A 25,158-nucleotide genomic window follows, 5' to 3' on the forward strand; every position below is an offset into this window, starting at 1 on the left:
CAAACATAACTAACTAAATATAACTAATTAACCCCCTTCCTCCCCCCTTTTATGAAGCCGCATTAAGCTTTTTTTAATCACCGGTTGCGGTGGTATTAGCTCTGACTCTCATAGAATTCCTATGAGCGTTGAAGCTAATGCCACCGTGCCTCGTGATTAAAAAAAAAGTCTAATGTGGATCTGTAAGAGGGGGGAGGGGTAGAATTCCTATGAGTGTCGGAGCTAATGCCACTATGGCGGGTGATTAAAAAAAAGCCTGATGTAGCTTCATAGAATAGGGCCTAAAAAGCCCAAACTTCAAGGACAATAAAATTAAGAAATTGTGATGGTTCTGAAAATACATTTCTTAGCACCACCCCTCCCCCCAAGCCTATGAGACATTTACAAGGATATTTAACAAATCCGCAGGCCTAAAGCTCTCCCTTCTTAGGCTGCAGCTAGGCTTTTTTTTTCCTCCTGTCTTGTGTTGTTTGACTAAGGCCTCACTAGGATATCTTTTGCCCCCAACAAGGCAGACGTTTTAACGTGGAAATATAAACTAAAAATTATCTCTTTGTACTGCTTGAGCACACACAGTACCATTGGTCTGTCCTCCCAAAGATCTCTCTAGGACAGCTGAAACATCCAGGATGTTATTAGACTGTATTTGACCTTCCAGTATCCTCTTGGCCTAGCTGGTAAGAAGAAATGCTTAGCTGCAGGTGAAAGAGCTTCTTGGAGGATTTTCAAGATATTCATAAAATATTTATTCAAGGTCTCTCTAAAAGACTCCCCTAATACCCTTGGAAAGTTAAGAAAGAAGCAGGTTTAATCTTGATTCTCTGCTGAGAGATTAAATGATCTCCTCACACTGCTCCTGCCAGCATCTCCTGGTTTTCCAAATACCGTTTCATGCTCCCTCCCCATCCTCTGAACTAAGGACGCCAGCTTGATCGCGATTCCCGCTTGAAGGCAAGAGAACCAGTTTCACTCAGACATTTGGAAACAATCTTTAGGATGGACAAGTGCAGGCCAAGTTTAGTCCAGGAAGACCCTCTAAGGGGCTAGTGTCACTCATCAATAATAAATGTCCAACCCCCCCCCCCCCCCCCCTTGATCTTCGCTTAACCAGTCGGACTCCATTTGACCAGCAGAGGTAAGAACATCTTCGGACACCGACTAGCCCGCCTGCTTCGCAGGGCTTTAAACTAGGTAAGTTGGGGGAGGGGACCTACTCATATACTGGTGTGGAAAGGAACTATCCTGATGGGACGAGTCGACACTCTGTGTCCGAAGTAAGGACCCAATTTGCAAACAGTTCTATAGGAGCCACACAGACTCAGTCAGGAATAGCCTCACAGGGACTCAGCAAACACAAACACAAAGTGTGGAGGGCCATGTATGTTAATGCACACAGTTTAGGCAATAAAATTCTAGAACTGGAAACTGAAATAAGGGATGCCAACCTGGACGTGGTGGCAATATCCGAGACTTGGTTCACAGACACACATGGGTGGGATATGGCTATACCTGGGTACAATCTACTTCGTCAGGACAGAGAGAGCAGGTTAGGTGGAGGGGTAGCACTATACATTAAAGAGGACATCAAAACCACCAGGATCACTGATGTCAAGTATACCGGGGAGTCCCTCTGGGTAAACCTGGCAAGAGGTGGCAAAAAATGCCTGTATCTTGGTGTGGTATACAGACCTCCAAGACAACCGGAAGACATGGACGCAGAATTAATTGAAGACATAGAGAATATAACTCTACGGGGCGACACTGTACTGCTAGGGGACTTCAACATGCCTGATGCAGACTGGAACACATTTTCGGCAACAACCAGCAGCAGCAGGAGGCTTTTGACCTCCATAAAAGGAGTACATCTCAGACAGATGGTAAAGGAGCCCACTAGGGCCCAGGCGATCCTAGACCTGGTACTCACCAACGGGGAAAGCGTCTCAGAGGTCTCGGTAGGAGATACGCTAGCCTCCAGCGACCATAACATGGTATGGTTCAACCTTGGGAAAGGGTCCCCTAAATCAATTACAAAAACAAAGGTGCTCAAATTCCGGGGCACCGACTTCGCACGCATGGGAGATTTCGTTCATCAGACGCTGCAGGACCAAGCAGAGACCGGCAATGTGGAAACTATGTGGTCGTACCTGAAATCATCCATACACGAAGCAACTAATCGCTACATAAAATCAGTAGATAAACGACAAAGAAACAACAAACCCCAATGGTTCACTGAAGAGATCTCGCACCTCATTAAGGAGAAGAAAAAAGCATTTCTTTCCTACAAACGTACGCAGAGAAGAGAAACTAAAGTAGAATATAAGACCAGATCTGCAGCGGTTAAAACAGCAGTTAGGGAGGCCAAACTTCGAGTGGAAGAAACTCTGGCAAAAAACATTAAAAAAGGGGACAAATCCTTCTTTAGGTATATCAGCGATAGGAAAAGGAACACAGACGGTATAGTACGCCTTAGACAACCGGACGGAAACTACGCGATGGCAGATTCAGAAAAAGCAGAACTACTAAATGAATATTTCTGCTCAGTCTTCACCTACGAAGCACCGGGACATGGACCACAGTTGATGATAAAACAAGACGTGGATGACCCGTTTCAGAATTTTGTGTTCACACCTGAGGACGTCTACAACGAACTGGCAAGGCTAAAGGTAAACAAGGCCATGGGACCGGACAATTTACACCCAAGAGTGCTCAGAGAATTGAGAGATGTTCTGGTGGAACCGTTGGCAGTGCTCTTCAATCTCTCACTAAGTACGGGGAAAGTTCCGTTAGACTGGAAAACAGCCAACGTCGTTCCTCTACATAAAAAGGGTTGCAAGGCTGAGGCTGCGAACTATAGACCGGTAAGCCTCACCTCAATAGTGTGTAAACTCATGGAAACACTAATTAAGTATAAATTAGATACGATCCTGAACGAGGAAGATCTCCGGGATCCCAGCCAACATGGATTCACCAAGGGTAGGTCATGCCAGTCCAATCTAATCAGCTTCTTTGACTGGGTAACAAGAAGACTGGACTCAGGAGAGTCCTTGGACGTCGTGTACCTGGACTTCAGCAAAGCGTTTGACAGCGTCTCACACCGCAGGCTGCTGAACAAGATGAAATCGATGGGATTAGGAGAGACTCTAACTGCATGGGTTAAAGATTGGCTTAGTGGCAGACTTCAGAGGGTGGTGGTTAACGGTACCCTCTCTAAAATGTCGGAGGTGACTAGCGGAGTGCCACAGGGTTCAGTCCTGGGCCCACTCCTCTTCAACATATTCATTGGGGATCTGACTCAAGGGCTTCAAGGCAAAGTAACCTTATTCGCTGATGACGCCAAACTATGCAATATAGTAAACGGCTATAATCTACAGGATGCTATGGAGCAAGACCTGCATACTTTAGAAAGTTGGTCCTTGAACTGGCAGCTGGGCTTCAACGCCAAGAAATGTAAGGTCATGCATCTCGGTAACGGAAATCCTTGCAGAACTTACACCCTGAATGGAGAAACTTTAACCAGGACTACGGCAGAACGAGACTTAGGAGTAATCATCAGTGCTGACATGAAAGCAGCCACTCAAGTGGAGAAGGCTTCATCTAAAGCACGGCAGATGATAGGTTGTATCAAGAGAAGCTTCGTCAACAGGAAACCTGAAGTCATGATGCCATTGTACAGAGCCATGGTGAGACCTCATCTGGAATACTGTGTGCAATTCTGGAGGCCACATTACCGTAAGGATGTGCTCAGAATTGAATCGGTTCAGCGGATGGCCACCAGGATGGTCTCGGGGCTAAAGGGTCTCCCGTACGAAGAAAGACTGAGCAAATTGCAGCTCTACACTCTCGAAGAGCGTAGGGAGAGGGGAGACATGATTGAGACATTTAAGTACATCAAGGGACGGATCAAGGTGGAAGATGATATCTTTCTTCTCAAGGGACCCTCGACCACAAGAGGACATCCGCTCAAACTCAAGGGAGGGAAGTTTCGTGGAGACGCCAGGAAGTACTTCTTCACGGAGAGAGTGATTGAGCATTGGAACAAGCTTCCAGTGCAGGTGGTCGAGGCACGCAGCATCCTAGACTTCAAGAACAAATGGGATACCTATGTGGGATCCCTACGAGGTCATGCTAAGGGATAGGGTCACTAGGACTTGAATGAGCGGGTCAGTAGAGTGACAGTATAATTACAATTATACTTTAGGGGGTCAGTAGACTTAAGAGGGTGGGTAAATAGTGTGGGCAGACTTGATGGGCTATAGCCCTTATCTGCCGTCATCTTTCTATGTTTAACCTCCATGATGGTAGAGCTCCCAACAAACTCAGAGCTCCCCACAAGCTTAGCTCCTCTTTCTTCCTCCCAAAATGATGATGTAATGGACAGAATTTTTGCCCCAAGTCAAGGGAAGGTGTACACTAGAGTGCAGAGCTGCGAATATGGATTCAAAATCACCTCAGGTAGCTTCAAAGCCAAATTCTCTTCAAGTGGTACCAAAGACAGTGTAGACAGTAATAGATGAGATTCATCAGAAGAGGTAATTAAATGGATGGTCCCCGAGTGCTGACTTGAGAGTCTCAGGGGGAAAAGCTGCGACTGGGGCAATTATCATACTGAAAGTTAATGCTACTTATCATTTCTATAGTATTACTAGAGGTACACAGCACTGTACACATTATGTACAGAGGGGGTTTTTTTCTGTCCCTAGTGGGCTCCCAATCTAAGATGCTTTTTGTACCTGGGCAATGGAGGATTACGTGACTTGCCCAGAGTCACAAGAAGGCGCAGTGGGAATCAAACCCAATTCCCCACGATCTCGAGCTGCTCACTAACCATTAGGCTACTTCTCAAGCCCAGTGATAAGTGAAGCGAAGGGGTTAATTCCCTTGAGACAACCAATTTGAGGAAACATGACTTCGTATTGGGTCTCCTGTTTTCCGCCACAACTTCCTCTGAGAGTGAATCTCTGCATCGTTTACTGTTATTTGAGGTCTGGGAGGTTCGGCGATCTCCTAGACGAACTCGTCTTTTTATGAAGACTTGGGATCCCTATATTCAAAAACTTTCACCTAAAGCAAGACGTTTAATTCTCAGTGAATTCCATTGAAGCTATGTTTGTCTGAATTGCATTCCAGATCATGGGTTTTGGTTTTTTTTGTCACCTTTCATCCGGGGAGGGGGACGGGAAAATGGGATGGAGGGTGGAGGAAATGGGTTGGAAGGAGGGGGGATGGAGAGGGAGGGGGAAAGGGGAGGGAGAGAGAAGGGAAGGGGAGAGAGGGGGGTGATAATGAAGGATTATGGTTTATAATATACAATGATTGAAGGAATGATAATATTATTTGAAAAATGTGAATTATATGGAATGGAATTTTTAAATATGTGAATTTATTTGTAAGGAATATTTTTATATATTGTCTGAATGGATTTTCTTTTGTTCCTTCAATAAAAAATGTTTAAATATAAGATAAGTTGAATTATTTTTGGAGCTATTAATATTTAACATGAAAGGATAATTGAAGAACATTGTACAGCCTACTGTTTTCGAGAAGGAGAAAGCTTTGAAAGGCTACAAGATAAAATATACACATACATACATGGAATGCAGTGGTGTAGTAAGTGGGGAGGGGAGCCCGCCCCAGGCGCCATCTTGGTGGGGGCTCTAGCACTTCTCCACCCCCATGCCCTCCCTTCCCCACCCCCTGTATCTCTTTAAAATCTTTGCCAGCTCGCACTGGCTTGGCCCCCTCTGAAATCACTTCCGGGTCGTGGGGTCAGGATGTGACGTCAGAGGGAAATCCAACCCTAGCGCGAGCAGCAGGCCGGAGAAGCTGCTCGTGCTGGCGAAGATTTAAAGAGGTACAGGGGTGGAAAGGGAGGACGCGAGTGTGGCATGGGGGTACGGAAGAAGCGGGGGGGCCGAGAGGCGCCTAAAGATAAGCGCAGAACTTAATTAGCAAATTGGCTTCAATTATGAGCTTTAACAAGCTCATATTTGAAAAATAATAAAAATGAATTGGGTGATAGGTAGCAATCTTCGCAGAGATTCCACAAAAGATAGATGCCTAACGCATGGCACCTGACAGCATCTAACTCCAAAGTAGGCATGTTTAGGGGTGAAGAAGGACTTAGTTGCCGCTAGGCGCGATTCTCTAAAGCAGGGGAGCCTTGGCTGAGTGTCCATTCTGCTTATGCCATGTATTTCATTTTCTTAAAAAAAAAAAAACCCCAAAAGTAGTGAACTTAAGTGCCCTTAATCTGAGATGATTCATTGGAAAGAAATACTTCCTCTTCTCATACTGTCCAAAGGAAGAGAACGGAAGGGAGAAACACAGCTGTGTTTTGGGTCCAAACACTTCTTCAAGGTCTTGTACGCCAGCACAGTCTTTAAAGTGCTGCCGTGAGATTAGAAACCCCAGACATTTCAGAACTAGGCAAAGACGGTCTTCTGTGCAGCTTTTCAGAAAATGACTGAACGATGTTTGCTGATGGAGCAAATTTAAAAGAACCGCTCTAAGTCTAATAAATGCTGGCGTTGTAATCTGGAACCAGGGACATTAGACCATCTACTTTATTACTGTCCCTTCATTAAGTCATTTTGGGATTCAATCTGGACTCAAGTAAACTCTTTATTGGATAACCATGTTGCGCTCTCCTATGATACCGTTTTATTTGGAATGGCTATGAGAAAAAAGAGTCAAATATCGTCATATAATATAAACTTTTATTAGTCATGACAGGGGTTGCCATTCAACATATTACCAATAATTGGAAAAGTCATAAGAATCTTAATTACCGTACACATTCTGGTGGAATTCTGCCATATTTTTAAGATGGAAAGAGTAATAGCAGTACAAAAAGGGACATATAATAACTTTATAAAGATACGGGGGCCATTGGGAAAATATTGTGATGAATAGACATCATTTCTTTTCTGTTCCTTTTCTTTTCTTTCTTAGTTTTTATCTAGCACACTCAAGGGGGGAGGATGGATTTGGGATGTTATTAAATACGATATGTTATAATATGTTGTATAACATTGCATATTCTATTTTAATTGAGAATGGGATGAAGGGGGAGGGTGGGAGTTTTACACTATTATAGTTCATATCTTAGATAATATAGTGCTATATTGAAATTATTTTTATGATATATTTTTATGCACTTATTGTGTGATTTGAAAATGAATAAAGATTTTTTTTTAAAAAAGAACCGTTTAGAGATGTCTTGTAACCAAATGAAAGAGACTCAATTCATGTGCATTTACATCACGTAGGTATTTAAACATGTCTATCATATCTCCCGTCTCCGGCCTTTCCTCCAAAGTATACAGATTGAGATCTTTAAGTCTATCCCCGTACATCTTATGATGAAGACTACATACCATTTTCGTAGCCTTCCTCTGGACCGACTCCATCCTTTTTATATTTTTTTGAAGGTGCGGCCTCCAGAATTGTACACAGTATTCTAAATGAGGTCTTATACAGGGGCATCAATACCTCCCTTTTCATACTGGCCATACCTCTCCCTATGCAACCTAGCATCCTTCTAGCTTTCGCCATCACCTTGTCAACCTGTTTGGCCACCTTAAGATCCCACCCAAGTCCCGCTGTTCCGTCGTGCACATAAGTTCTTCACCCCCTAAACTGTCCTGTTCCCTCGGGTTTTTGCAGCCCAAATGCATGACCTTGCATTTCTTAGCATTGAATTTTAGCTGCCAAATTTCGGACCATTCTTCAAGATTCGCCAGGTCTTTCTTCATGTTATTGGAGTGGCTGCCTTAGCACCCTGAGGTTGTGCATTCAGGCTCAGTGCTGCTCCTTATCACCCTGAGCAAGTCCATAGTTAGATTGTGAGCCTGCTGGGACAGATAGGGAAAAATACTTAAGAGTACCTGCTTAGATTGTAAACCACTCAGATGGCTTTGCAATGGGCAGTGTATCAAATAGAAAATAAACATCTCAATTAGAAGCGCAAAAAGATGTTTGACAACCTACTTGCGACGCGAGCAGCAAAACTCGACCACTCCATTTCCAACCTGCTGACAACAACGAGCGACCTCAAAACATTTCGAAGAGAGAAACATGTTCAGACACCTTAACTCTCACCCTCATCCCTCTCCTCCCTGGTAAAATCCCCTCTCAAAGCCTCCACTTCTCTGGAAATCTTTTTCTCTTCTAAATATCAACCAAGATTACAGTCCCCTGAAAAGTAAAGCTCCTGGAAATGTCCAGCTTTCCTAATTGTTATCCTATTTGTAATATTGCCTAGAAATGTCCACTTATCTTATTTGTTATCTAATTCGCAAATTCTCCTGGAAATATCCAGCTTTCTTATCTTACTTGTAACCCCCCCCAAAAATTCTAACTATCCTGGAAATGTCCAGTTAGCTCTTTTGTAATCCGCCTAGAACTGCAAGGTACAGGCGGAATAGAAGTCACTAATGTAATGTAAGTTATGGAATTTTCTATTCTTAACAGTCAAAATAAAGCAAGTTTGTAAAATATATCCCTGATGTTTTATTGAATCAATATTAGTATTAATTTTTAATGTTTAATACCCCATCTGAACAAGCAGGACAAGGTGGTTTGCAAAATTAGTAGTAGCTTGAAATCCTTTGGTGGCTCTCAGAGCTTTCTCATATTTGCACAGCGGCCCTATACATTAAAAAGATTGGAGACCACCGATCTAGTTTCTATTTAAACCCAGCCGTACGGCATTACAATAGTCCAGGGGTAGGCAATTCCGGTCCTCGAGAGCCAGAGCCAGGTCAGGTTTTCAGGATATCCATAATAAAGATGCATGAGATAGATTTGCATCTTAAGGAAGCAGTGCATGCAAATCCATCTCATACATATTCATTGTGGATATCCTGAAAACCTGACCTGGCTCCGGCTCTCGAGGACCGGAATTGCCAACCCCTGCAATAGTCTAATCTCAAAGAAATAGTGGCATGTGTAATCATACCCATGATTTGGGTAAAAAAACAATAGTCCATTAATTGGAAGGCAGTGAAACAATTACCTGGGAGCAGATTTGCTTTGGAATTTTCAAGTTTCAAGTTTATTTCAAATTTGCTATACTATACCACCCAATTAGCAAACTTTCTGAGCGGTTTACGATGGCACTAAAAAATAATCCCTTTAACATGCGGTCCCTGAACTGCCTAAAATCCCAGTATTCCAGCATGGGAGATGTTAAAGAAATAACGATTGGATATTTTGAGCATTCTAGTGCAGTGTTTCTCAATTCGGTCCTGGAGTAACCCCTTGCCAGTCAGGTTTTCAAGATATCCACAGTGAATATGCATGAAAGACATTTGCATATAATGAAGGTATTGTATGCAAATCAAGTTTATGCAAATTCAATGTGGATATCCTGAAAACCTGACTGGCAAGGGGATGTTCCATGCGCGAAGAATATGCATGAAATACATTTGCATATAATGGAGGCATTGTATGCAAATCAAGTTTATGCAAATTCAATGTGGATATCCTGAAAACCTGACTGGCAAGGGGATGTTCCAGGCGCGAAGAATATGCATGAAATACATTTGCATATAATGGAGGCATTGTATGCAAATCAAGTTTATGCAAATTCAATGTGGATATCCTGAAAACCTGACTGGCAAGGGGGTGCTCCAGGACCGAGTTGAGAAATACTGTTCTAGTGAATGCTTTACCCCCTATTCCCCCCCCCACACACACTCCCATGACCAGGACTTACTATCTGCTGGAGGGAGAACAGATTTTCTGAGGCAAGTTTAATCTTCAAACAGATCCTTCAAAGGACCCTAAAAGAAACATTTTTGAGGGGTTCGCTTCTGGTTTCATTTACAGTACAGCTAGTCCGAAACAGACCACGCCAAAGGTTTTCCAGACCTGCAGATAAGCTGCTGGTGGGCCATAGAAATTGGAACAAGGCAATTAGTTCTTGTCAAGGGTGAGGAGCAGTGAAATTTCTTTCTGTGCCATTTTTAGGAATGATTAATCGAATGTGGCCATAATAGGTTTATTTTCCATGAGCAGAGCCAGCTAAGAAATTTTCTTGAGAGGTGAGTTTCATCAAGAGAGGAGTTGGCTGCTGGTGTGATGTCTTGAAATTAAGTGCTCTGTAATATCCATTAGGCTACAGGCGTTTGCTTTTTCCTACTTTGCCTTTCTACATTCTTGAATAACTGTTCTTATTGTGGATTTAGTTGTACTCATGTATGGAAGACGTGTTAGGTTTTAGTTAATTTGGATTTTGTCTTCTATACCTTCAACCTTTTTTGTGTAAACCGAGTCGAGCTTCTAACTCAGAAGATGACGCGGTATACAAATCCACGGTTAAAAACTGTTTATATAAGTTACATCTTATTGGATATTTATCAAAAATTTTTAAACCAGAAGCTCTTAACATTCTCATTCATTCTTTGGTCATTTCTAGGCCTGATTATTGCAACACATTGTATCATGGTAGAACCCAGAAAAAAATAAGAAGACTACAAATCAAACAAAATACAGCAATAAAAATTATTACACTTCTCCCTCCGCATTTGCTGTGATAGGGGATTAACAGAACCGCAAATACAGAAAAACCATGAATAACTTTTTCATATGTTATTCACTGTTTTCTATTAACCATCCTGATTATGGCGAAACCGCGAATCACACGGTGGGAGACCTGGCCTTTTCCTGAAGGAGAGGCAAAACACGGTGAAGAAAAGTGCTGGGAATCGGCGATTTTCTCTGTAAACGCTTGGAATCAGCTATTTCTCTACGCAAGCTGATGCAATTTGGGGGGCGGAGCCAGCAAGCTACAAACCGCGAATAATCGAAACTGCGATTGCTGAAACCGCAAATACGGAGTGAAAAGTGTACTAACTCAAAAAAATATGATCATGTTACACCTCTTCTACAAAAAGCACCAATCTCGCGTAGAATGACTTATAAAAGCGCAGTGTTAACCTTTAAAATCCGACAAACTAACGCACCAATATTTCTGGATTGTCTTCTGAGGTTCATAGACAAAATCGCGCGAGACAACGGCGTGCAGACAACTGAGCGCAAGGTTGACAGCGCGCCGAAGAAAAGCACTATTTTAAAGGGTTCCGACGGGGGGTGTTGGTGGGGAACCCCCCTATTTTACTTAACAGACATCGCGCTGGCGTTGTGGGGGGTTTGGGGGGTTGTAACCCCACTCATTATACTTGAAACCAAACTTTTTGCCTGTTTTTTAGGGAAAAAGTTCAGTTTTAAGTATAATGTGGGGATGGCCAAGGACTCTACACAGAAGGCAGAGAGTGCCACTGAGCAGGGAACAGATGTCTCAGTGCTGACCGAGGCCATCCCCCTCCCACGGTATGCCTCGGTCTCTACGCAGACAGACGAGATGAAACAGGTAGAAGCAGACGAGAACGTTATGCAGGAACTGCGGAGCCTCAGGGAGGAGGTGAAACGCCTGAGGTGCATCAGGGAGGATGAGGCCTTCATCGACGAAGCCATCCAGGAATTGTCTCATATCGCAGAACGAAGCCTCGACAAGACCATCCTTGGCACTCCCAAACCTACAGCTCTAAACTCAACGATCGGAATACAGGAAATGATTGGAGATGCCGGTCCCTGGCAGCTGGTAACCTCTTCTACTGGCAAGCGAAGAAGCCCCCCCCCATTCTCACCTTCTTCTTCTTTTTCTCTCAAACAGGGCAGTTCAACACCAACACCACAACTATCCCTGAAAAACAGATTTCACGTCCTTCAAGAAGAAACTGACGAGGATGAAGCAGAGGAGGATTCCGAACACAGAACACCGGCTGCAGTTCACACTGCTCGATCCACCCCCCCTCGGAAGGAGCGTAGAGTGGTGGTCATCGGAGACTCCATGCTAAGAGGCACCGAAGGACCAATTTGCAGACCAGATTTGCAGTCGAGGGAGGTCTGCTGTCTCCCTGGAGCCAGGATCCGCGACATCACCACCAGTATAGACAAACTTCTGAAACCTACTGACCATTTCCCTATGTTTCTCATTCATGTAGGTACCAACGATACTGCCAGAAGCACATCAGACAACATCCCTAAAGACTTCGAGGCCCTAGGAAGGAAGTTAAAGCAGACAGGAGCACAGGTGGTCTTCTCATCAATTCTCCCGGTAAGAGACAAAGGCAGAGACAGGGAAGAGCGCATCCATAGGACCAACGAGTGGCTTCGCGAATGGTGTTTAGAGACGAACTTTGGATTCCTAGACCACGGAGCGACGCTACAAGGACTACAGGGACCTGACGGACTTCACCTAACAAAGAGAGGCAAGAAAGTTTTTGGACATCGACTAGCACATCTACTTCGGAAGGCTTTAAACTAGGTAAGTTGGGGGAGGGTTCACACATACATACCAGAGCAGTAAGGATCCATCCTGGGGAAGCAAGTAAAACCCACACTTCTGAGCCTAAGGTAGGTACCCATAGTATACACAAAAAAACAAGAGCCACACTAACGGGGATAGGCATATCATCACAAATTTGGAGAGCAATGTATGTTAATGCACACAGCTTGGGCAACAAAATCCTGGAACTAGAAACAGAAATAAGGAATGCTGACCTTGACATAGTAGCGATATCCGAGACCTGGTTCACAGACTCGCATGGGTGGGATACGGTTATACCAGGCTACAATCTACTTCGTCGGGACAGAGAGGACAAATTAGGAGGGGGGGTAGCACTATACACTAAGGATAATATCAAAACTACCAGGATCACAGAGGTTAGATACACAGGGGAATCACTTTGGGTAAACCTGGCCAGAGGGAACGAAAAATGCCTTTACCTCGGTGTGGTATACAGGCCTCCGAGACAACAGGAGGACAAAGACAAAGAATTGATTGAGGACATAGAGAACATCACTTTGCGTGGTGACACAGTACTGTTAGGCGACTTCAACATGCCAGATGCAGACTGGAACACCCTCTCAGCAACTACGAGCGGTAGCAAAAGAATAATAACCTCCATTAAGGGTGCACAACTCAAACAATTGGTATTAGAGCCCACCAGAGAAAAAGCAATACTGGACCTGGTACTCACAAATGGAGACAGTGTCTCGGAAGTATCAGTGGGAGACACGCTGGCCTCCAGTGACCACAACATGGTATGGCTCAACCTCAGGAAAGGCTTCTCTAAATCAAACACAGCAACGAGGGTCCTCAACTTTAGGGAGGCAGACTTCGACCACATGAGAGACTTTGTCCATCAAGAGCTACAAAACCATGTAGAAACTGACAATCCGGAAACTATGTGGACAAATCTAAAATACATCCTGAACGAAGCATCTTGCCGCTACGTAAAAACAGTAAGCAAACGCCGGAGAAACAAAAAACCACAATGGTTCAACAAGGAAATTTCGGACCTCATTAAAATGAAAAAAGAAACATTTATCACCTACAAACATCTTGGGAAAAGGGAGGCAAAAGAAGACTATCTGGCCAGATCTAAGGCTGTCAAAAAGGCAGTCAGGGAAGCCAAACTTCAAACAGAGGAAGATCTAGCACGGAACATTAAAAAAGGGGACAAATCCTTCTTTAGGTACATTAGCGACAGGAAGAGAAACAAAAATGGAATAGAACGCCTTAGGCAATCAGATGGAAACTACGCAGAATCTGATACTACCAAGGCAGAACTGCTAAACGAATACTTCTGCTCAGTATTCACCTGTGAAGCACCGGGAGATGGTCCACAACTACAAATAAGAGACAGCCAAAATGACCTGTTTCGTGATTACGAGTTTACACCTAGTAGCGTCTACCACGAACTTTCAAGACTCAAAGTAGACAAAGCCATGGGGCCAGACAATCTACACCCCAGGGTACTCAGAGAGCTGAGTGAAGTTCTGGCTGAACCACTATCCGTACTCTTCAACCTTTCCATGCGCAAGGGAAAAGTACCCCTAGACTGGAAAACAGCTAACGTAATTCCACTCCACAAAAAGGGCTGCAGAACAGAGACAGGAAATTACAGACCGGTGAGTCTTACATCCATAGTATGCAAACTCATGGAAACACTGATCAAACAGGAACTTGACAAAATTCTAGACGAAGAAAATTTACGTGATCCACATCAACACGGATTTACCAGGGGAAGGTCCTGCCAATCTAATCTGATTGACTTCTTTGGTTGGGTGACCAGTCATCTGGATGCCGGTGAGTCCCTTGACGTGATATATTTGGACTTCAGCAAAGCTTTTGATAGCGTTCCACACCGCAGGCTGTTGAACAAACTAAAATCGATGGGATTGGGGGATACATTCACTACATGGGTAAGGGATTGGCTAGATGGTAGGCTTCAAAGGGTGATGGTAAACGGTACCCCCTCGAAAACGTCAGCAGTGATGAGTGGAGTACCTCAAGGCTCCGTCTTGGGGCCGATTCTATTCAATTTATTCATAGGAGACTTGACCCAAGGACTTAGAGGAAAAGTATCACTGTTTGCCGACGATGCCAAACTATGCAACATAGTTGGCAAAAGCAGTGTGCCTGACTTTATGACGCAGGACCTAAGACAGCTTGAACAGTGGTCATCCACTTGGCAGCTAGGCTTCAATGCTAAAAAATGTAAAGTAATGCACCTAGGGAAAAAAAATCCACACAGAACTTACACACTAAATGGTGAAACCTTGTCCAGGACCACGGTGGAACGTGATTTAGGAGTGATCATTAGCGATGATATGAAGGCTGCCAATCAAGTAGAGAAGGCTTCGTCTAAGGCAAGACAAATGATGGGCTGTATCCGTAGGGGTTTTGTCAGCAGAAAACCTGAGGTCATAATGCCACTGTACAGATCCATGGTGAGACCTCATCTCGAGTATTGTGTTCAATTCTGGAGACCACACTACCGAAAAGATGTGTTGAGAATTGAGTCGGTTCAGCGAATGGCTACCAGAATGGTCTTGGGGCTCAGGGATCTCACGTATGAAGAAAGGTTAAAGAAACTGCGGATGTACTCGCTGGAGGAGCGAAGAGACAGAGGGGACATGATTGAGACCTTTAAGTATATTACTGGGCGTATAGAGGTGAAAGATGATATCTTCAGTCTTACAGGACCCTCGGTAACCAGAGGACACTCGCTGAAAATCAGGGGAGGGAAATTTCGGGGTGATGCTAGGAAGTACTTCTTCACCGAAAGGGTGGTCGATCATTGGAACGAGCTGCCTCAGCGGGTGATTGAGGCCAGCAGCGTGTTAGATTTCAAGAGAAAATGGGATATTCATGTGGGATCTCTAGGAGAGTAAGAATCAAGGAGCGGGTCATTGGTATGGGCAGACTCGATGGGCTATGGCCCTTTTCTGCCGTCAATTTCTATGTTTCTATGTTTCTATGGGGGGTTCCACCCCCCCAAACCCCCCACAACGCCAGCGCGATGTCTGTTAAGTAAAGTGGGGGGGGGGTTCCCCCCCACACCCTCCGTCGGAGCCCTTTAAAATAGTGCTTTTCTTCGGCGTGCCATCAACCTTGCGCTCAGTTGTCTGCACTCAGTTGTTGGCGCGCCGTTGTCTCGCGCAATTTAGTCCCGTCACCGTCTTCTGATACCATATTCTCCATTTAGGACACTTAGGGCTCCTTTTATCAAGGCGTGCTACGGGGGTTAACGCATCAGACATTTCATCACGCGCTAACCCCCGCGGCAAGCCTAAAAACTAACGCGTCAATGGAGGCGTTAGTGACTAGCGCGGCAGATGGTTGAACGCGCGGTATTCCACGTGTTAACCGCCTACCGCGCCTTCATAAAAGGAGCCCTAAGATCAACAGAACCGCATTTTCTGACTATCCCTTCTTTAAAAGTAATAGGTTCTAGGAGATCTACTATTTTTTCGGTCATAGCACCCCAGCTACTTATATGGTGAATCCTCACTAGAAAAATTTAAAAGCTCATTAAAAAGTTACTTATATAAGGATGCATTTGAGACATAGATAGGATGATTCATCTATCATTAATGCTTATGCTCTAATACCTAATTTTAATCAGACCTTATGTATAGGTCGCAATCTTCTTTACCTTCTCTTCTAGGCTTATCCATTCTTTCATGATAATTCTTTGTCACCCTGCAGATGTATTTTCCCTAAATGTTTCTTTATTTTCTTTAATGATTGTAGTTCATCCCCTTCTCCTTTTGTATCGGTAATTATCTGTACGTATGTACTGTATGTTTATTTGTATAAAATTGTTTTATTTTTTGTCTCCTATTTTTTTAATTGTCATACGCATTGAAGTACTTGACATTGCGTGTACAACAAATTTTTAATAAACTTGAAACTTGATTAGTACATGCTGAGATCCTTACTATGGTTTTTACAAGGGCTCCCCTTAGAAGATACATGAACACGTTATGTCCCCTAAAAATCTCAGATCTGATTGTGCTGGTTTACACGTTTCAAGTTGAATAAAATTTGATAAAATCGCTTATCTGGAATTACTAAGCGAATAACAATCCAATAATTATTACATTACATTACATTACTGGCTTATATTCCGCCTGTACCTTTCAGTTCTAAGCGGATTACATCAGAGCGATAACTGGACATTTCCAGGAAGAGAAATACAAATTACAATTAAGGCGTAAGGTCTAAAGCAATTTTGATGAGTGGGTTCTAAGAGGGGGAGAGAAGGGGAAAGGAAGGGATTAGGACGTTTGGGTGAATTTCTTGAATAGTAGGGTCTTGATTTCTTTGCGGAAAGCCTTTGCGGAAAGCCAAATTAAAACATGAATTAAACACTTACAATTAACAGGGGGGCATGACGAACCAAGGGGAAGACGTACAATCTTTGATAGGACAGAAACCAATAAGGTAAGTACATCAGGGAAAAGGGAAAGAGAGAAGAAAGAGTTGGAATAGGACTACATATGAAAAACTGTAGTGGAGTTGCTAAAATGGTTAAAATACAGGAGTCCTGGGAAGGAATGCTGCCGAGAAAGATTTAGCAATTATAGGCGTCCTTAAAAAGGAAACTTTTAAGGTTACTCTTAAAATGATCTATATTCCTATCTTCTCTTAAGTATAGTGGAAGGGCATTCCATGTCTGTGGGGCAACAACCGAAAATATGTTTTGCCTGTGTGTACCTATAACCTTTAATGATGGTACTGTCAGAAGATGTTGGTCCATAGAACGAAGTGTACGTGTTGGGGTGCCTTTCCTTGATTTTCTTCTTAAGAACATAAGAAAAGCCCTCACCGGATCAGACCGAGGTCCATCCAGTCCGGTGATCCGCACACGCGGCGGCCCATTTAGGTACTCCTGATTGGAGACCCAGATATACCATAGCCCTCAATACAATTTGCAAGAAGGTGTTCATCCAACTTGCGCTTGAATCCCAGTACAGTAATCTCTGTCACAACATCCTCCGGGAGAGCATTCCAAATTCCCAGCACGCGCTGCGTAAAAAAGAACTTCCTGACATTCGTCCTGAACCTGCTGCCGCTCAGTTTCAGACTGTGACCTCTTGTCCGTGTCACATCTGAAAAAGTTAGCAATGCTTCTTCTTGGTCGATTTTATCAAATTCCTTTATTATTTTAAAAGTCTCTATTAAATCCCCTCTCAGTCTTCTCTGCTCGAGGGTAAACAATCCCAATTTCCTAAGGCGCTCTTTGTAGCTCAAATTCTCCAATCCTTTGACAAGTTTCGTGGCTCTCGTCTGTACCCTTTCCAGCAGAATTATATCTTTCTTGAGGTATGGAGACCAGTGTTGGACACAGTATTCCAATTGCGGTCTGACCATTGCTCTATAAAGTGGCATTATTACATCTTCCGATCTTCTTGCAAGTTGTTCATGGGATTTATGTCTGTAAATTACAAGAATACGAAATAAAACGTTTCAAGGCCTTCCATGCTTTGTGTCTTTCAGGTAAAGCTTACACCCACAGCCTGTGAGGGAATATTTGCCAATAAAGAACCGATGATGCAGTCAGGTTTCCCAACAATCGGAGCCATTCAGATATGAGATTCTTGCAGCATTCAACGGTTGTTACTTCTGTGGGATCGAAGTTTTTCTGAAGATGAGTGATGTCAGAGGGAGGTGTAAGATGGTGACATCGGGTCAATGACTCTGAGAAGAGCTATTTAAGGGTGTGGTGTAGTTGGTATGCTGAAAGTATTCTAATTAGATGCGGGTAAGAATTTGAGGAACAGAAATTGCGATGTTATTAGTCATGATTCCATTCTTCCAATTGGGTTTAAAAAAGGGTTTCTACAAGTTCCTGGAGGAAAAGTCCCTAGTCTGCTATTGAGACAGACATGGGGAAGCCTCTGCTTGCCCTGGGATTGGTAGCATGGAATGTTGATACTATTTAGGATTCCGGAACCTTGTTGCTCATTGGGATTCCGGAATCTTGCTATTCTTGGGATTCTATATGGAATGTTGCTACTGTTTGCGTGTCTGCCAGATTCTTGTGACCTGGATTGAAAACAGGATACTGGACTAAATGGGCCATTGGTCTGACCTACCTAGTATGGCTATTCTTATGTTCTTAAGACGTGATTTAAAAGGTAGGACATAATCCAAGTAACTTTGCCTCTTCTTGCAACCTCTCCCATCTCTTTGTTTCTATAGTTACCTTTTCCTCTCCCAGACCAATCATTTTGCCTTCTTTAGAATATCTAATAGTGCATTGCGGGCAATGAAGCAACTACACTGCTAACAGTCCCTCTGGAGTCAGCAGAGAGGAGGAGGGCAGAGCAGGGTGGTGGGACACGCATGCATGTGACATCATTGTGTCGCAACCGCACATGTTCAGAGGCCCTCCAGACACGGCCCTGAGCTCGGGGAAGAAGTGACAAAGTTGGGCTGGGGGCGGGGTTGGGGGCAGAATGGGGTGGGGCCACTTGTCATCATTTTTTTTTTTTTTTTTTTTAAATGAGGAAATCTAATAACCCTACCCTGTTACCCCAGCCCTGTAAAATCACTACATGCCAGAAAGGAGTGCTTTGCATGCCAACTTGGCAAAGGGGATGGAACTCCTCTCATATGAGGAAAGACTAAAACGGTTAGGGCTCTTCAGCTTGGAAAAGAGACAGCTGAGGGGAGATAGGATTGAAGCCTACAAAATCCGGAGTGGAGTAGAACGGGTACAAGTGGATCGATTTTTCACTCCGTCAAACGACAAAGACTAGGGGACACTCGATGAAGTTACAGGGAAATACTTTTAAAACCAATAGAAGGAAATTTTTTTTCACTCAGAGAATAGTTAAGCTCTGGACCGCGTTGCCAGAGGATGTGGTAAGAGCGGATAGCATAGCTGGTTTTAAGAAAGGTTTGGACAAGTTCTTGGAGGGAAAGTCCATAGTCTGTTATTGAGAAAGACAAGGGGGAAGCCACTGCTTGCCCTGGATCAGTAGCATGGAATATTGCTACTCCTTGGGTTTTGAGATATTGTATATAGAGGCTTTAACTAAATGTCAGATATCAACCCTATAATCGCATACCAAATTGAATGAGGGGAAGATAATCCATTAATTGTATAAAATAATCAAATCATTGAAACAAAAATGAAAACCACTATAGTATCTAATGTAAAAAATGTAAATATTTAAAGGATCACAAGTAAATTATAATCCTAATTGAGTATTAAGATATTGCAGAAAAAATTGTGATGGACATATAAATTATACAGACTTCAATCTTTGGAGCCTCTTATGATATATACCATTCCAGGTTCTTGTCTTGTATACTGTTGTAATCATTTATGTCCACCACCCCCTACCACTAAACATCATATATTTTATTTATTTTAATTAATTACAATAATGATAGTTAATTGGTTTAATAATTTACTAATATTAAATGTCAAATAAAAATATTAAATATTGAATATTAAATTGAAGGTTCCGTAATTTGGTGAATAATACCTATGTGTACATGAGCAAAACTAAAATATGATTTTATTTTAAATTACAATAAATATGTAAACTTAGAATTGTAAATTACCTAACATGTGCAGACTTAGAATTATAAAGTGCGTAACATGCATATGCATAAAAAAACTTGTTAATTAAGTTCCCAGCGCGAACAGCAATTCCAACCTGCTGCTCACGCCAGCGGCGGCTCTTTTTCTCTGACATCACTTCCTGGACCCCATCAAACCTCTCTATTCCCCTCCATGCAGCATCTCTCCCTTCCTCCTCCCCCCCCCCCACTCCCATTATGAGGTGCAACATTTCTTTCTCTCTCCCCATGCACCATCTCTCCCTGCCCTCCACCTTATGTCCAACATTCCTCCCTCTCTCTTTTCCATGTATGTCTCCCTCCCCTCCATCCTATGCAGGATTTCTGCCTCTTATCCCTTTCTACCTCTTTGTTTCATCTCTCCTTTCCTCTCTCCTTTCTCCTCCCATGTGCAATATCTTTCCTCCTCTCCCACCCATCCCCTTATACAGCAGCTTTCTCTTCCTCCTTCCCATCCCTCTGTGCAGCAGTGATGTCATCAGTGATGTCATCAGTGATACGGCAGAGGGAAGGTCCTGGCAGGGAAGGCCACAAAGCAGCCCCTTCAGAGCACCGCTGCTGCTGCTTTAGGAAGCCTTGGAGGTATGTCAGGTCTCACCGGGTTGGGGGTCGTTGAATCGGTGAGTCCAATTTTCTCAGGCAGCACTAGTTTGCAGGTTGTTTACTGTTAATTCATTAATAAAGCTGCAACCTTAACTTCCCACACCCACACATTGGTTCTCTAGGGCAGACAGAAGGAGTGAGCTGAAGATGGGTGGGGGAGAGGAACCATGCCCAGTTCCCACTGCAGCTTCCTGTGACCCTGGGCAAGTCACCCAACCCAACCCCTTACCAGTGGCGTACCAAGGGGGGGGGGCGGTCCGCCCCAGGTGCACGCTCCAAGGGGGTGCACAGCCAGCCGGATCTGGAACCTCCCGCCAGCTGCAAACAGCACCTCAGCGCGGCTGCCATACTTAGAGCAGAGTTGACAGCCGCGCTGAAGTGAGAAGGTCCCGCGATGACTGCACCGTCTACCGCCTCTGTTCCGGAAGTGGTAAGTGACGTTGGGGGAGGGGGGGACTGGCAGCCGCAGTCATCGCGGGATCTTGCTGCAACTGCGTCTGCCGGCCCAGCCCCCTCTGACGTCACTTACCTCTTCCATCCGGAGCAGAAGCAGTCATCGCGGGACCTTTGGGATGGACAAAGAAAGGAGCATAGTATGGTGGTGAAAGGAGGTCAGGGTGGCATGGAATCATGGTGAAGGGTGACAAAGGGGGGTCAGGGTGGTATGGAATCATGGTGAAGGGTGACAAAGGGGGGTCAGGGTGGTATGGAATCATGGTGAAGGGTGACAAAGGGAGTCAGGGTGGTATGGAATCATGGTGAAGGGTGACAAAGGGGGTTAGGATGGTATTGAATCATGGTGAAGGGTGAGAAAGGGGGTCAGGGTGGTATGGAAGCATGGTGGAGGGAGAGAAAGGGGCAGATGCTGATGGAATTGCAGGGAAAGAGACATAAGGGGGAAGGATACTGCATGGAATTGGGTTGGAGGGAGAGAAAGAGGGCAGATGCTGATGGAAGTGGGGGAAAGGGAGAGGAGAGAGTGAAATGCCAGACCGTGTGGGAGAGGGAAGGGAAGAAGAGGAGAGGAGAGATGCCAGACCATTGGAGGAGGGAAGGGAGGAAGATAGATGCCAGACTAATGGGGTGAAGGGAGAAATGGAAGGGGGATGCATAAAGTTTCTAGAACGGGAATAGAAAGAGAGAAGATGCCATATAGAAGGGGCAGAGAGGGGGTAGACAGTGGATGAAAGGAAGAGAGTGACAAAAAGATGAGGAAAGCAGAAACCAGAGAAGACAAGGTAGAAAAAAATTATATTTATTTATTTATTTTTTGCTTTAGGTGAGATGCATTGTATGCAGAGTCCAGCTTCTTGGTGCTTCAGTTTAACCTTTGTCTACGTATTTTTATTCTATCTCCCCATTTACAAAACTGTAGAGTGTTTTTTAGCGTTGGCATCTGAGCTGTTACCACCGTGGCTAAAAACCACACTACAATTGTGGGAGGAGTTAGTTTGTTATTACATATTCCATACTAGGCGAAGGTGTTTTCTGTGTTCTGTTTGTTCGAAAAGACATGGTTTTCTGTAAGGATTGACTGTGTAGGATGGATCTGTACTAGTCTGGCTTGTTTAGTTTTACAATGGGTGTATTGATGTTGTACTGCTCACTGCATATGTAAGATGCTGCCTTTTTCTAGGTACTCATGTGTGACGTGTGGATTGTTACTAAAAATCATGTTTTTCATACAGATGGGGGGAGTGTGTCAAAAAATGATGGGCCCCGGGTGCCACATATGCTAGGTACGCCACTGCCCTTACCCCATGTTAATGGGAGCTGGAGATGTTACAAAAAAGATCAGATCTCCAAAACCAGGTTTTTAGCTCCAGTAGCAGACACTGGGTATTAATTTCCCTCTGTTATTCCGCCTCCCCCCCAGCCATGCCTGGATTTTGCAGTGGCAAATAAAACAATTAAAGCTCTTAAGCCAAGGTTTTGAATTATTGAAAGCAATTACATTAAAATGGCAAAGTAATATAAATAGATTTGTTACCATTCTAATAATATATGTATATATTCACACATATACAAATCTGGAAAAAATATTTCTCCTGGATGATAGAGGCTGCACAACACGACAGCTGTTCCAAAACAAACGGGGTTATCTGTGTACCGCAGCTCTCCAATCTCTTCCTAAAGTGGGAGTTTCCTTTACACGGTGCGAAGCCAAACTTTTTGTCGCCACTATCGCTAGAACTGCTGAATCAAACCAAGCACAAATTAGATCTCATGCTCATAGAAGGGAACGGAAAGTGGCAAATGCTTTTCTTTTACTATTCACCCACTGAAAGGTAATTGTAAATACAGTATTTTGCAATTTCTTTTTTTTTTTTTGTTGCATGAAACAATGTCCTCCGTGTTTTACATGCTGGTAATTCAGCTCATCTGCATCTCCTAAACCTGTCCTAGGGGACCCCCCAGCCAGTTGGGTTTTCAAGATATCCATAATGAGTATGCATGAGAGAGATTTGCATATAATGGAAATGACAGGTATGCAAATCTCTCTCATGCATATTCATTAGGGATATCTTGAAAACCTGACTGGCTGGGGGGGTCCCCTAAAACAGGGTTGAGAATCACTGTCCTAAATGACACAAGAGAGAAACTGTCCACAATTATCTCACAAAGATTATGCCAAAGGGCTAAAGACTTAAGACCTGAATGTCTAGTGTAGGGGTGGGCAACTCCGCTCCTCAAGGGCAGGAATCCAGTCGGGTTTTCAGGATTTCCCCAATGAATATGCATGAGATCTATTTGCATGCGCTGTTTTCAATGTATATTCATTGGGGAAATCCTGAAAACCCGACTGGATTCCGGCCCTCGAGGACCGGAGTTGCCCACTCCTGGTCTAGTGGGTAATTCTATGATGAGCTGCCTGGTTTTAGGTGTCAAAAACACATATAAACAGAAGCATTTTCATGGGGAGTGTGTGGTGCAGTGCAGTGGTTAGAGCTATGGCCTAAGAACCCTGAGGTTGTGGGTTCAAATCCCATGCTGCTTCTTTGGGCAAGTAACTTAATCCCCCCTTGCCCTAGATCAGGGGTCTCAAAGTCCCTCCTTGAGGGCCACAATCCAGTCGGGTTTTCAGGATTTCCCCCAATGAATATGCATGAGATCTATGTGCATGCACTGCTTTCATTGTATGCTAATAAATCTCATGCATATTCATTGGGGAAATCCTGAAAACCCGACTGGATTGCGGCCCTCAAGGAGGGACTTTGAGATCCCTGCCCTAGATACATTAAATAAGTGTGAGCTCACTGGGACAGACAGGGAAAAATGGGCTGCTTAAATTATAAGAGCCTTACTCGGTCAGACCAATCTAGCCCAGTATCCCATGTTCAGAGAGGCCAATCCAAGTACCTGGTAAAATCCCAAATATTAGCAGCATTCCATGCCACCAATTCCAAAATATTTAGTAGGCATCATGCTATACACATAATTATCCTCAATAACTATTTACTACTATTTATAATTTCTAAAGCATTTAACATGTAATAGACAGTCCCTTTTCAGAAGAGCTTACAATCTAATTTAGACAGACAAAACAGGACATTTAGGGGTTGGGGGACTTTCCCACAGAGATAATGGTAAGACAGGCATAGATATTTTATGGTGAGTGAGAGTTAGGAGTTAAAAGCAGGCTCAAAAATAGTGAGCTTTTAGCTTGAATTTGAACACTGCTAGAGATGGAGCTTGACGTAATGACTCTTGGCAGTCTGTTCCAGGTGTACAGTGCAGCAAGATAGAAGGGACGGGGTCTGGAGTTGTTAATAAGTTTAATGACTTGGCTGAGCAAATATTTCAGACTTTTTATTTCTCTCCTATAACTACTTGAATATTTAGATATGGGCTTTATTGAGGAGAGGGGAACTGGATTAGAGGTAGCCGGGTTGGGGGGGGGGAGGAGAGCTGCGGAGGGCTACAGGACCACATGCAGAGACTCATTTGCATAATTCAATAGGGGGCTGTGAAATAGGGCAAGAAAGTGGGGTTCTGTGGGAAATGTACAATCGCTGAACGGTAGGGTAGCCCTGTCTGTGATTGCTGTTGACAAGTTGCTTGTAGGCCTATCGGCAAATACCTTTTAGACGCTGAGGCGTCTTTTGGATTGTTTCTGAAATCACATTTACTATGTCAAAAGCAGAGGCATGAGATACAGCGCACAAACTTATCTCTATTCAATGCAAATCTTTCTCACGCATAGGCATTATGTCTATCCTGAAAACCTCTTGTCTAAACCTACATAAAAAACCTTCTCCGATTACTGGGTTTAAAAAATCTTTTTTGAGTTTTCTTTTGGTTATTTTTCCCCCTTAAAGTGGGCTTGAAATTTTATTCAGTAGACTCTCAGTTAACTGGCACCCATGGGGATTGATAGATTTCTTTATTTGCTCATTTATTCAGCCCGTCCTCCCAAAGGAGCCCAGAATGGGTTTCAAGGTACATTCACAGAATGGTCGAGACATGACAGAGATGACATAAATTTACAATATACAGTAGACGTGACAAAATAAAATATATTACATTATGCAGCATCTGGGTGAGATGGTGGCAAAGTTCCGTTGAACTCTGAGTGGCGTTTCTGGCCCCTACCTATCTCC

General features: G+C 43.7%; 1 protein-coding gene across 2 annotated transcripts in view; it reads right to left on the minus strand.

The window, feature by feature from the left end:
* REPS2 (RALBP1 associated Eps domain containing 2) overlaps nt 1-25,158 on the minus strand; it is a 233,833-nt gene that overhangs the window by 176,097 nt on the left and 32,578 nt on the right. The window lies entirely within an intron of this gene.

The sequence above is a fragment of the Geotrypetes seraphini genome, chromosome 6, assembly GCF_902459505.1.
Source record: "Geotrypetes seraphini chromosome 6, aGeoSer1.1, whole genome shotgun sequence".
Classification (NCBI taxonomy): Eukaryota; Metazoa; Chordata; class Amphibia; order Gymnophiona; family Dermophiidae; genus Geotrypetes; species Geotrypetes seraphini.